Raw genomic sequence first — 11,887 nt, 5'->3', positions numbered from 1 at the left:
CTCTACACTATTTTCAGTTTTGTCACAAACTATAGTGTAGTGGTATGTAATAGTACATAATGTGTCTTCATTATTTCCTATGACTGAAAATAGCTTCTGGACATTAAAGATCAGAGATCACTAACCTACATATTTGATGAATAATTATTATTCAATGACTCTTGGCCTTACAGGTCATACTGCTCACCCGGGACGAGGACCTAATCCCAGACACTGATGAGACTACGATACAGAGGTCGACGTGGGGGCCCCTGATGAAACTACGAGACAGAGGTCGGCGTGGGGGCCCCCTGATGAAACTACGATACAGAGGTCGACGTGGGGGCCCCTGATGAGACTACGATACAGAGGTCGACGTGGGGGCCCCCTGATGAAACTACGAGACAGAGGTCGACGTGGGGCCCCCTGATGAAACTACGATACAGAGGTGACGTGGGGGCCCCCTGATGAGACTACGATACAGAGGTCGGCGTGGGGGCCCCTGATGAAACTACGAGACAGAGGTCGGCGTGGGGGCCCCCTGATGAAACTACGATACAGAGGTCGCGTGGGGGCCCCTGATGAGACTACGATACAGAGGGTCGACGTGGGGGCCCCCTGATGAAACTACGATACAGAGGTCGACGTGGGGGCCCCCTGATGAAACTACGATACAGAGGTCGACGCGGGGGCCCCCTGATGAGTCTACGATACAGAGGTCGACGTGGGGTCCCCCTGATGAAACTGTGCTTGAGTGAGTGAGTGGGTGAGTGGTGAGTGAGTGAGTGAGTGAGTGAGTGAGTGAGTGTGTGTGTGTGTGTGTTTGTGGGTGGGGGGAGGGGGGTGTAGGTCAGACCAGGGGTGGAAGGGGAGAGAGGGGTAGATGTGTTTGTGGGTGGGGGAGGGGGGTGTAGGTCAGACCAGGGGTGGAAGGGGAGAGAGGGGTAGATGTGTTTGTGGGGAGGCCGGAGAGAGAGCATTTATGCATCCCATCTGTTGCTATGGGGTAATGATGTTATGGGATGTATTGGATGTATCCTACAACTGTTGCTATGGGGTAATGATGTTAGGGACAGTATAGAATGTATTCTACATCTGTTGCTATGGGGTAATGATGTTAGGGACAGTATAGAATGTATTCTACATCTGTTGCTATGGGGTAATGACGTTAGGGACAGTATAGAATGTATTCTACATCTGTTGCTATGGGGAAATTATGTTAGGGACAGTATAGAATGTATCCTACATCTGTTGCTATGGGGTAATGATGTTAGGGACAGTATAGAATGTATTCTACATCTGTTGCTATGGGGAAATTATGTTAGGGACAGTATAGAATGTATCCTACATCTGTTGCTATGGAGTAATGATGTTAGGTACATGATGAATCACAATAATTGTTTGCCAAAATAATAATTGCTTGACAACAATGTGGATGTCACCTTGCCAGTCCTGGTTATACAATCCTACAACTCCTCCTCCACAATCCTTTTGAGGAAGGGCCTAGTTTATTACGCATTATTCGTCAATTGTGGAAATTAATAAAATTAAAATTTAATTTAATTTTTTCATGTATACAGTACCAGTCAAAAATTTGGACACAATCTACTCATTGAAAGGTTTTTCTTTATTTTGACTATCTTCTACATTGTAGATGTCACGCTGGACTAGGTGGGTGAAGGAATCAGACGCAGAGAGTTCCACTGGGGAAAAGTATTCTTTACTTCGGCACACAAAATGATAAGCCCAGTGATGCAGGGCGCGGACATACAACGTGACAACCCAAGAAACACAGGGTGCCAAGTTCAGAAAATAAATCCACCTCTACCTAAAATGCACACACGTAACATAAAGACAAACCCGCACAAAACAAGGGTGGGTCCATCTACTAAATATAGGGAAGCTCATTAAGCCAAACAGCAGGAACACAGGGGAAGCTAATAAGACAAAACCAACAGACAAACGAAAAAGGGATCGGTGGCAGCTGGTAGGACGGTGATGACGACCGCCGAGCACCGCCCCAACAGGCAGGGGAGCCACCTTCAGTGGTAGCTAGTAGACCGGAGACAACGACCGCCGAGCACCGCCCGAACAGGCAGGGGAGCCACCTTCAGTGGTAGCTAGTAGACCGGAGACAACGACCGCCGAGCACCGCCCGAACAGGCAGGGGAGCCACCTTCAGTGGCAGCTAGTAGGACGGTGATGACGACCGCCGAGCACCACCCCAACAGGCAGGGGTGCCACCTTCAGTGGCAGCTAGTAGGACGGTGATGACGACCGCCAAGCACCGCCCCAACAGGCAGGGGAGCCACCTTCAGTGGCAGCTAGTAGGACGGTGACGACGACCGCCGAGCACCGCCCCAACAGGCAGGGGAGCCAACTTCAGTGGCGGCTGGTAGGACGGTGATGACGACCGCCAAGCACCGCCCCAACAGGCAGGGGAGCCACCTTCAGTGGCAGCTAGTAGACCGGAGACAACGACCGCCGAGCACCGCCCGAACAGGCAGGGGAGCCACCTTCAGTGGCAGCTAGTAGGACGGTGATGACGACCGCCGAGCACCACCCCAACAGGCAGGGGTGCCACCTTCAGTGGCAGCTAGTAGGACGGTGATGACGACCGCCAAGCACCGCCCCAACAGGCAGGGGAGCCACCTTCAGTGGCAGCTAGTAGGACGGTGACGACGACCGCCGAGCACCGCCCCAACAGGCAGGGGAGCCAACTTCAGTGGCGGCTGGTAGGACGGTGATGACGACCGCCAAGCACCGCCCCAACAGGCAGGGGAGCCACCTTCAGTGGCAGCTAGTAGACCGGAGACAACGACCGCCGAGCACCGCCCGAACAGGCAGGGGAGCCAACTTCGATGGAAGTCGTGACAGTAGAATAATAGTGAAGACATCAAAACTCTGAAATAACACATAGTGAATCATGTACTCAGCAACAAAAGAAACGTCCCTTTTTCGTGACCCTGTCTTTCAAAGATAATTTGTAAATATCCAAATAACATCAGAGATTTTTATTGAAAAGGGTTTAAACACTGTTTTCAATGCTTGTTCAATGAACCATAAACAATTAATGAACATGCACCTGTGGAACGGTCATTAAGACACTAACAACTTACAGACGATAGGCAATTAAGGTCGCAGTTATGAAAACGTAGGACACTAAAGAGGCCTTTCTACTGACTCTGAAAAACACCAAAAGAAAGATGCCCAGGGTCTCTGCTCATCTGCGTAAATGTGCCTTAGGCATGCTGCAAGGAGGCATGAGGACTGCAGATGTGTCTAGGGCAATAAATTACAATGTTCGTACTGTGAGACGTCTAAGACAGCGCTACAGGGAGACAGGGACGGACAGCTGATCGTCCTCGTAGTGGCAGACCACATGTAACAACACAGGATCGGTACATCCGAACATCACACCTGCGGGACAGATACAGGATGGCAACAACAACTACCCCAGTTACACCTGGAACGGACAGGTACAGGATGGCAACAACAACTACCCCAGTTACACCTGGAACGGACAGGTGCAGGATGGCAACAACAACTGCCCAAGTTACACCAGGAACACACAATCCCTCCATCAGTGCTCAGACTGTCCGTAATAGGCTGGACTGAGTGCTTGTAGGCCTGTTGTAACGCAGGTCCTCACCAGACATCACCGGCAACAACGAACAGCCCGGATCTCAATCCCATTGAGCACGTCTGAGACCTGTTGGATTGGAGGGTGAGGGCTAGGGCCATTTCCCCAGAAATGTCCGGGAACTTGCAGGTGTCTTGGTGGAAGAGTGGGTAACATATCACAGCAAGAACTGTCAAATCTGGTGCAGTCCACGAGGAGGAGATGCACTGCATTACTTAACGCAGCTGGTGGCCACACCAGATACTAACTGTTACATTTGGTTTGCCCCCCCCTTTGTTCAGGAATACATTATTCCATTTCTGTTAGTCACATCTCTGTGGAACTTGTTCAGGTTTTGTCTCATTTGTTGAATATTGTTATGTTCATAAAATACATTTTAGATTTTAGATTTTTCAAGTAGCCACCCTTTGCCTTGATGACAGCTTTGCACACTCTTGGCATTCTCTCAACCAGCTTCACCTGGAATGCTTTTCCAACAGTCTTGAAGGAGTTCCCACATATGCTGAGCACTTGTTGGCTGCTTTTCCTTCACTCTGCAGTCCAACTCATCCCAAACCATCTCAATTGGCTTGAGGTCAGTTGATTGTAGAGGCCAGGTCATCTGATGCAGCACTCCATCACTCTCCATCTTGGTCAAATAGCTCTTAAACAACCTAGAGGTGTGTTGGGTCATTATCTTGTTGAAAAACAAATTATAGTGCCACTAAGCTCAAACCAGATGGGATGGCGTATCACTGCAGAATGTTGTGCTAGCCATGCTGGTTAAGTGTGTCTTGAATTCTAAATAAATCACAGACAATGTCACCAGCAAAGCACCCTCATACCACCACACCTCCTCTATGCTTCACAGTGGGAACCACACACCTCCTCCTCCATGCTTCACGGTGGGAACCACACACCTCCTCCTCCATGCTTCACGGTGGGAACCACACACCTCCTCCTCCATGCTTCACGGTGGGAACCACACACCTCCTCATCCATGCTTCATGGTGGGAACCACACACCTCCTCCTCCATGCTTCACGGTGGGAACCACACACCTCCTCCTCCATGCTTCACGGTGGGAACCACACATCTACTCTGCGCATCACAGACACAGCGATTGAAACAAAAAAATCTACATTTTGGACTTATCAGACCAAAGGACATATTTCCACAGGTCTAATGTCCATTGCTCGGGTTTCTTGGCCCAAGCAAGTCTCTTCTTATTATTGGTGTCCTCTAGTAGTGGTTTCTTTGCATCAATTCGACCATGAAGGCCTGATTCACACAGTCTCTTCTGAACAGTTGATGTTGAGGTGTGTCTGTTACTGTGATGAATTTATTTGGGCTGCAATTTCTGAGGCTGGTAACTCTAATGAACGTATCCTCTGCAGCAGAGCTAACTCTGGGTCTTCCTTTCCTGTGGCGGTCCTCATGAGAGCCAGTTAACTCTAATGAACTTATCCTCTGCAGCAGAGGTAACTCTGGGTCTTCCTTTCCTGTGGCGGTCCTCATGAGAGACAGTTAAATCATAGTGTTTGATGGTTTTTGCGACTGCACTTGAAGAAACTTTCAAAGTTCTTGAAATGTTCCTGATTGACTGACCTTCATGTTTTAAAGTGATGCTGGACTGTCGTTTCTCTTTGCTTATTTGAGCTGTTCTTGCCATAATATGGACTTGGTCTTTTACCAAATAGGGCTATCTTCTGTATACCAACCCTACCTTGTCACAACATAACTGATTGTCTCAAACGCATTAAGAAGGATAACATTTCCACAAATTCACTTTTAACAAGGCACATTCCAGTTGACTACCTCATGAATCTGGTTGAGAGAATCCCAAGATTGTGCAAAATATATTTAAATTTTTTTAACACTAGAAGGCCTTCAACCCCAAGTCGCCTCTTCACTGTTGACGTTGAGACTGGTGTTTTGCGTGTACTATTTAATGAAACTGCCAGTTGAGGACTTGTGAGGCGTCTGTTTCTCAAACTAGACACTCTAATGTACTTTCTGCTATAACAGCCTCCACTCTTCTGGGAAAGCTTTCCACTAGATGTTGGAACATTGCTGCTATAACAGCCTCCACTCTTCTGGGGAGGCTTTCCGCTAGATGTTGGAACATTGCTGCGAGGAATTGCTTCCATTCAGCCACAAGAGCATTAGTGAGCTTGGGTACTGTTGTTGGGCAATTAGGCCTGGCTCACAGTCGGATTCCAATTCATACCAAAGGTGTTTAATGGGGTTGTATCAACATGTTTTGTTGATCCAGAGTTACCCCAAGCAGCTTAGTCACCTCAACTTGCTAAATGTCCACATTATGAATTACTAGATTTAGTTTAGGGTTTATTGAATGATTTTATCCAAAGACAATGCTTTTAGTTTGAGTTATTCCTCCTCCACCAAACTTTACAGAAGGCACTACGCATTCGGTCAGGTAGCGTTCTCCTTGCATCCGCCAAACCCAGATTCATCCGTCGGACTGCGAGATGGTGAAGTGTGATTCATCACTCCAGAGAACGCATTGATTATGGTGGTCTGCTCGGTCAACCCATTTCACGAAGCTCCCGAAGAATAGTTATTGTGCTGATGTTGCTTCCAGTTTGGAACCAGATGATTTTTACATGCTTCAGCACTCGGAGGTCCCATTCTGTCAGTTTGTGTGGCCTACCACTTCACAGCTGAGCCGTTGTTTCTCCTTGACGTTTTCCACTTCACAATAACAGGACTTTCAGTTCTAGCAATGCAGAAATTTGACGAACTGACTTGTTGGAAAGGTGAAAGTCACTGAGCTCTTCAGTAAGGCCATTCTACTGCCAATGTTTGTCTATAGAGATTGCACGGCTGTGTGCTCGACTGTCAGCAATCGGTGTGGCTGAAATAGCCGAATCCACTCATTTAAAGGGTGTCCAGATACTTTTGTATATATAGTGTATGTGTTCACGAGATTCTCACCTACATCTTTCCATAGAGGCCAAACAGTTCTGACGTTACAGACGATTTTGTGAGAAGACCGATTTTCTGGTGGTCTGACAAACATCTCTCTAGCTCGTTCACCTTTCACCGCAGATGCGGAAGTGGATCGGTTGGCGGATGTGGTGGAATGAGATGCATCCAATGCAAAACATATATCTCCTGATTAAATGGTCCGAGGTCAGTTTTATAACAGACATTACCTGTTAAATCTCTTGTTCACAATAACTTTTGCATTGCTTGTCATAGATACATAAAAACAAGTGATAATTGTTCCAAAAAGGTCTGGTCTACTTGTACAACCTTTGATTTCCATTGGTCCTTCTGTAGCTCAGTTGGTAGAGCATGGCGCTTGTAAAGCCAGGGTAGTGGGTTCAATCCCCGGGACCACCCATACGTAGAATGTATGCACACATGACTGTAAGTCGCTTTGGATAAAAGCGTCTGCTAAATGGCATATATTATTATTTATTAAAAAGTCAAGTGTTGATTTGTTAGAAATATTCTAATCATATAACAATGCTTTTTAATCTCTTGTCAGAACCTAGCAGTTGCGAGGGACCAGGTTGCCAGGTGCCTTATCACAACGTGGGGTCAGCCAATCAAAGGCAGTCATCTTGGGTTCCAGGGGCCTGTTGCACAAAACTAGGATAAGGGATTAAGCCAGGTGATCCTGGCTCAATTGATCCGTAATCCGGTTGCACTAAAGATGGATAGGGGGCAGGAGGATATGTTATGGTATAAATTACCATGGAGATTTATTCTGTGGAGCTAGCCTGCTCCAGACCAGGCTAAATTCCCAGGATCTATTTAATCTCACCCCTAATGTCAGTCAGCAGTCACCACAAATGGAAACCAATAGTTATTTCACTGCTCACTATACATTGTTATCACATATAACTAGACCCACTGTCATTATTTAAACGTTTGTGATCATTAATTTCAATGATTTTGGATAAAAAATGATTTTTAGATGTTGCTATCATTAGATAATTTACAGTTTCCCATAGACTATATATAAAATGATAGAATATTAGGGCCACAGAGGGGAAAAAAAAGACAAGTCATAATATTGTAACCAGTTGTTTTAAAGGAGGACAGTTGTTAAAATGACAGATGCGGGGCATTTCGTGAAATTGTACTTCAGTATGGTTTCATAAACAAAGACATGCTGATGTGCCAGAATATTAAGTATCACATTGTCATAAGTATCAAAACTGTAAAAACAATATGTAGCTTTTCTGCAGAAAGAACCAGCCTCATAAATGTATGACTTTATCCTTTTTCTTCAGTGTGGCCCTAGTACTCTGTCATATAAACAAATACACATTCCATATGAATATAAAAACACAATGTGTAACATTATGTTCCTTTATTGAATAAGGACAAAACAAAGCAGGTAAACCATCAGCTCCTTTCGAAACTGAAGTCACAGTGACTCTACAAGATGGAAAGCACAGAATCCAAGCATATTATACAAAATGATACATACACATTCAAAGGTCTGTATATAACACACCCTGCATGTCTGCACACTAAAATAAATGCAGGACAAATCCATACACATCAACTGAACAGACAAATGAATGGATGCAGTAGCCTCCCTGCAGCCTTGTATTACACACAGTATACCGCACAAACATCATAAGAGGCCAAATTCGTAAAAAAACGAACCCAAAAAACCCCAAATTCCTCTGCCACCGCAGGACATATTTAACCAAAATTGAAAGCACACATACTAACTAAAATAATTCAACACATATTGGTCCCTCAGCAGCCGACCACTGTCGTCATCAGGGAAGATTGCCGGATTGTCCCAGTCCATGGCTGGTGGCACTCTGGGGGCCCTCTCCTTCCTCAGGCAGGCCACATTGTGGAGGACAGCACAAGCCACAGTAATATCACTATATTAGCCCCTAACAGGGCTGACCCTTAATTTGTGAAGGCAGTGAAAGCGTGCCTTCAGGAGGCCAAAGGTCATTTCAACTCTGGCCCTGGTCCTGGCATGGGCATGGTTGTAGGCCTGCTGTGCTTCCTGGGGGTCTGTGAAAGGTGTCAGGAGAAAAGGCTGGCAGCCATACCCCCTGTCTCCCAGCAACACACCAGAGAATTCACCTGTCAACACAAAATCTCATCATTACTACCTCATAAACACAGTGATATTCTTGACACAGCCATGATGGTTATAAATAGGGGTTGTGTGGCTTACCTTGTGATAGGCACTGATAGATTTCAGAGGCCCGAAAGATTCTGGAGTCATGGACTGAGCCAGGCCATTTTGCCACAACATTGCTGGTCACACAGTCAGCATTGCAGACCATCTGAAATCATAAGATGAGGAATATTACACCAATCAATGCACATCACTGGCAATGCAGAGTGTTCGTCAATGGACAATATCAAAAAGTTATGTTCACCTGAACATTAATGCTGTGAAAGGATTTCCTATTCACAAAATCGGCCTCATGGGCACCTGAGGGGGCTTTTATCCTTATATGTGTGCAGTCCACTGCACCAATGACATTGGGGAAACCTGTCACACAAAGTAATGAGTATCCTACTATGTGTTAACAGTTGTCCTGTAATTTGTAGATCCTCTTACCTGCAATCCTATAGAACTCCTCTTTGATGTCACAGAGTCTTCTGTGGCCAGGGAAGGAGATGAAGAAATCTGCTAATGCTTTGATAGCCAGACACACACTCCTTATTGTGCAGCAAATTGTGGCCTTGTTCAGCTGTTCTGCATCCCCCACTGAGTACAGGAAGGCTCCACTAGCAAAAAAGCGCAAGGCCACACAAACCATTTGCTCCACACTCAGTGCATGGCTCCGTGCAGTGCGGTGCTTAATCCTGGGACAGAGTAGTCTGCATAGATACCTGATGCCATCTGCAGAAAACCTGTATCTTTCATATAGATGGTCGTCAGGGGAAGGCCAGTGGGTCCAACCGGTCCCTGAAGACCCTTTCTCGCCTGAAGGCTCTCCTCAGCACAAGTGCTTCTTCATCCACCACATCTCGCACGAATGGGCATGCCATTGTCAGAGCAGAAAGGAACACACAATTTTGGGCCTTCATATAGGCTAGTGGCCACACCTGGTGCTGGGGGGGTGGGCAAAAGAGGGCGATGCCTTATAACGATGACTTGGTTGTACTGATTGCCGGGAAAATAAAAAAAAACCTTAGAAAGATGCCACCGTCCTGTGTGCTCACAATAAGAGCTCATATGTCATGGCTCACTTGACTTTACGAGAATATACCTAATTTTTTATTTTGAGCTGTGTCATCTTCTTGGAGCTGGGGGAGGAAATACAAATAATGATTAATACATTTGTGTTCCAGTTAGCATACAGTGTACATTGAAGGCATCTCACCTCCCTCTCAAGGTTTTTTTATTTCAAGGTCCAGTTTCCTGATTGTTCTCTTTTTTTATTTCGGACTCCAGTGCAAGATTTTCCATCTTTTTCTTCTTGTACTGAATGTCTATGTCTGCCAGTTCTATTTGGCGCCGGAGGTGGTTGCCATACAACTTTCTGATAGCTTGTGAGCTCTGTGAACACAATACAATTAGCGCAGCTGGAATTTGGCAGGATGTGGTGTCCTTTTATTAATACGCACTATGTTGCCAGGCTGGTTTTCCCACTGTATAGCATCTGGGTCCTGTAAAAGAAATTAGATTTTTTGATTTTGATGAGGATTCCTCACCATTGTAGAGTAAATAGTACTTTCACAGTCTTACCATGATACCTCATGCCTTCTGGAATCCAGAGAGATGGTCTCCTCCTCATCATCATCGTCTCCATCATGTGCTGTTGCTGCTGCACTGGGGCCTTCACCCTATCACATTTAATCTGATTCATATTGAAGCTAGTAGACAAGACATGCCAGGCCTACAGTATGCCTTTGATGGAGTACTCACTGGATCAGCATCGTCTGGTGCTTGTGCTGGTGGCTCTAACAGGAACACAGTGCTGCCAGACACTGCAAGGCAATAGGTAAACCAAAGTCAGACAGTCCAAATTGATTCAATATGAATGTGGTTGTATCCCATGTAGAGATGGAAGGACATACCTTGAATGAAGCGGGTGGCATCTTGGGAGGAACCTATGCTCATCTCTTTCCCCCAGGGATCCCCTCTAAGACGGGCCTGCCTTTATTTAGCTCCAAGGCCATGTCCTCTGCTGGGGTAAGGTCAGCCTTTGGTGACCCACCACCCATGCCTTGTCTGTGGGTATTCTTTTCACTGCTAAAACAGTACAGACAATGTGTGAGCAGGCACCTTCTGGCTACAATATATGCTTGTGCTTTGTTAAATATTAGTCAGGGACCATACCATTCTGCAGAATGTTCTTGTATTTGATTTTGACCTGCTGCCATGTCCGTTTTGGCCCGTTCATGTTTAATCTACACACACACACACACATTTAATGGAGTCACACTGCAAAAAATTACTTGGTATTTTTGTCTTGTTTTCAGTAAAAATATTTAAAAAAAAAACTTTAATAAAGATGTATTTTCTTGATTTGCTAAATGACCTAGCAAAATAAGTATAGGTTAGACAAAAATATAAACTTTAAGTAAATGTGTGCTTAAAATAAGCAAATAAAAAATCTGTCAATATAATAAAAATTCTCTTGAAATAAGTTTACTTTTTCCATAAACACTTAATTTTAGAAAAGTTCTCGTTTCACTGGCAGATTGTTTTGCTTATTTTCCTAGGTAATTTTGCTCAAGAAAATATTCAAGATGTTTTTTAGATATTTTTTTTTACTGAAAACAAGACAAAAATACTAAGTAAGAAAGACATTTCTGCAGTGCAGTGAGCAACCGACCTTGGGTCCTTTGAAAGGCGCTATATAAATTAAAGTGATTATTATTATAGCTCATCTATTTATTCAATTCAATTTTATTTATATAGCACTTTTCACAATTGTTTCATTCTGTCAAAGCAGCTTTACATTAATGAAAGCAGGAGAAACACAATAAAAACGGTGGACAACATAAGAAGCAGAGTACAATGGCTAAGATTAAACCGTACTGATCGTAGTAACGTTAAATAATAATGTAAGGCTTTAATAATAATGTAAGGCTTTAATAATAATGTAAGGCTTTAATAATAATGTAAGGCTTTAATAATAATGTAAGGCTTTAATAATAATGTAAGGCTTTAATAATAATGTAAGGCTTTAATAATAATGTAAGGCTTTAATAATAATGTAAGGCTTTAATAATAATGTAAGGCTTTAATAATAATGTAAGGCTTTAATAATAATGTAAGGCTTTAATAATAATGTAAGGCTTTAATAATAATTTA

At 44.5% G+C, this 11,887-nt stretch overlaps 1 pseudogene; it reads right to left on the bottom strand.

The window, feature by feature from the left end:
• Positions 1–7,912: 7,912 nt before the first annotated feature.
• Positions 7,913–9,897, bottom strand: LOC124028589 (annotated as a pseudogene).
• Positions 9,898–11,887: the final 1,990 nt, after the last annotated feature.

The sequence above is a fragment of the Oncorhynchus gorbuscha genome, unplaced genomic scaffold (assembly GCF_021184085.1).
Source record: "Oncorhynchus gorbuscha isolate QuinsamMale2020 ecotype Even-year unplaced genomic scaffold, OgorEven_v1.0 Un_scaffold_4488, whole genome shotgun sequence".
Classification (NCBI taxonomy): Eukaryota; Metazoa; Chordata; class Actinopteri; order Salmoniformes; family Salmonidae; genus Oncorhynchus; species Oncorhynchus gorbuscha.
The sequence above is the reverse complement of the archived record's forward strand: the minus strand, read 5'-3'. Positions and strand labels throughout refer to the sequence as shown.